Source organism: Fukomys damarensis, unplaced genomic scaffold, assembly GCF_012274545.1.
Source record: "Fukomys damarensis isolate Sample0158 unplaced genomic scaffold, DMR_v1.0_HiC HiC_scaffold_39, whole genome shotgun sequence".
In the NCBI taxonomy this organism is placed as follows: domain Eukaryota; kingdom Metazoa; phylum Chordata; class Mammalia; order Rodentia; family Bathyergidae; genus Fukomys; species Fukomys damarensis.
The window spans coordinates 128,551,172-128,554,204 of NW_022900951.1; positions in this window are offsets into that span (position 1 = coordinate 128,551,172).

Below are 3,033 nucleotides of genomic sequence, written 5' to 3' on the forward strand. Positions count from 1 at the left end.
AGGTATGAGGCTTCTGTTACTCTGGCTTTTATTGAAAGTGAAGCTGCACAGTCACCACACTGACCACTGCAGAATGATGATGAAAGAGATTCTAGGCTAGGATGCACACAACAGAAAGAAAACATTACTACTGAAGCTAGGATTCACAGAGGGAAGAAAAGGTAGTATTTTGAAAGAGAACAGAGCCTAATCTGATGTTCTCAGGGAGTTCCTGGGCCACATTTGGTAGTTTGTGCATTTATTTTATCGATACACCCAATGCTCCAAAATGTGTTCCAAAAAGATTCCTGTGTTTTATTTGGACTATGTAGGAATCTTTAGGTGTCTCTCACGAAGCGTGCTTTCCTCTTTGGTCAAAGGGTTGATGATAAAGTTGGAGTTTTGGATTATCCCCATTAGCAATCAGAACAGAAGTAATAACGTTTTACTATGCACTTTTTTTCTCATTGCTATGATGCACTCCTAAAATACGTCACCATTAGTCTTTCTTAGGATGTGTACCTTTTGGGGAAGTTTTATATAAATTAGCCTTGAAGATCACACTATAACTGGGATCAGCCGTCGATCTGTGACAATAAAGTATGTATTCGTGGTAAAGATGAGGACCAAAAAGATCAATTTTCTCCTTTAAAGAAGGATCCCCCTCCCTTGCTAATGAAATGACTCGTTAATTCTTTCACTGTTTCCCCCCCTAGCTTTTCCACCCATCCTTCTCAATGATGAGCTCCATTCAGAAGAAGAAAGAGTTAAGGGAATGATTTGGCTTTTCATTACGTATGGTGCACTGAAAACTTTCTGTATGAAATGCCTTTTTTTCACATCGCTTCCGGGTGTCCCTGAGTATACAAAGCCTGGATCTATGCCTACCAAGCCCAATGTGGAGTGACTTTTACCTTTTGCTCCTAACATAGTGCCTTACGAATAAGTAGTAGTTTCATAACACAGAATGGTTGGAAGAAGAATAAATGAATGAGTACTCTTCAAACAAACTCGTTTTAGAAATCACATTCTCTGTATGTCCTTTTGTGTTTGGCAGCTGAGTGGCACTGAAGCGTGCTCACCTTCTTCTAGAAGGACCAGCCTTCCCGGCTGCCCAGGACTGAGGGGTTTCCAGGACTGCAGAACTGCACTTGAAAACTAGGGGAGTCTCACACCCACCAGGACTGTTGGTCAGTCACCTTACCATCTTCTCTTTTTCTGGCGGGGTGGGGGTACCGGGGATTGAACTCAGGACCTTCTGCCTGCGAGGCAGGCAGCGGAACCACTGAGCTAAATCCCTGGGCCTCGCCTTACCATCTTGCTGCTAGCTATGAATTGTTCTTGACTTTTCATCACTGTTTCCCCTTTATCTCTAAGCATTCGTGCATCACAGATTCTGTGGTCTGAAAAAGAAAAAGGAGATGTATGAACTATGGTGTGTTGTGGTGGTTCTCACAGTAGAGTCCCGACACGAGCAGCACCAGCATCACATGGGAACTTTTTTTAGAAACACACACGTTCTGACTCAAAACCATTCTACGGGACGTGTCCGTGCCACTGATCTCAGGGTACTCCTTGGGCTTATCGGACTTTCACTCACAGAGCTAGCTCCTAGCTCATTGGCTTAGCTCCTAGTTGTGGCCTCGCCCCTGTAAGCCCGTGTGCCTCATCAGGGCCAAGGAAAGACCCTGGCAGAGTTCGGTGGTACTTTTTTTTTTTTGTCAGACTTACAGCCAGGGATTGGTGAGTCTATGGGCAGCTCCTTTGTAGTCCTTGGCTTTAAGCCCTGTACCTAGTTTTTTGTCCTCTCTGTTTCTCTGAGTATTTGGGGGCCACTATGCCTTGCCGGAACTTAACTTCTGGATACCTTGCTTTGCTTCCAGACCAGCAAGGCCGCCGCTCAGTATGGGGACAAATAGCTGGTAGGGTTTAAAATAATTAATTAATTAATTAATGTATCAATGTATTTACGTATTTATTTTCTTTGTGTGTTTGCCTGTTTGTTTGCTTTTGTCTTGACCATACCCTTTTGAGTGTATCTTTTTATATTTTGCCCATCACCGCCACGTGTTTGGCGTAGTGGGCTTTCTGTACCAGGAACTCACTGAACCGATCTTGAAGGGGAAGTCAATGAAAACCTTTCCCATGGGGCTCTTACTCTTCCCTAAATTGAGCTTGCAAAATATGACTGCACACTTTCTTGATTTGAGCTTGTCTTTCCGTCTCTTTCATGCCAGGCCACAAAAGCAGTATAAATGTCTTAGCTTGATTAGTGGAATCCAAGCTTCCTTCCCGGAAAGGGGAAAAAAAAAAAATCAGGCATCTTTTACAATCAAGATCAATCCTGTTTGAACCATTTTGGTGTGCAGCGTAAGATTAATAGTGGTTTTCTGTTTCTTAACTTTCTGTCTGGGTAAGTAAGTGTGGCAAATTTATCTTCTGCACACCCGAAGATCACAAGGGCCAGTGTTGTGTAAATCTGGGAAGATAGTGAAGGCTTTTGCCTATTAACTCCATCTTTCTCCACAGTCTACCCTTTGAGGGTGGCCACTCCTGCAGTTCGGCTACTCAGTATCCACTTGCTTTCTGGCCCCTCTCTGATGCCTTGACGGAGGCAATATACTGTGCCATAGAAAAAGCACGGGCTTGGAATGACCTCCGCCTGAATTCCATCTCGGCCCCTGAGTAGGCTGGGGAATTTCAAGAAGCTGCTTTCCTTCCTTGAGTCCCTGTTGCTTCATAGGAAAAGTGGAGCTAATGAATGCCATCTACCTGAAGAAATAGCCGTGATGAAGAGTGAAATGAGATCATATGGATAAAGGGTCAACCTACGGAAGGCAGCATGCAATAAACTCTCAGTACTGAGCAGAGGGAGACCGAAGAGACTCTGGAGAGAGGAGATCATTGACGGAGGGAGGCATCTGGGGAGGGAGGATGTGATGGCCCAGAGCACAAGTGGAAGTGACAGCTTCAGGTGGGGCAAAGGACCTTAGTCGCCCAGTAGGATCGTAAGGAAATGAGTGAGATTTGGTTGAAGACTAGATTCAGTTCATC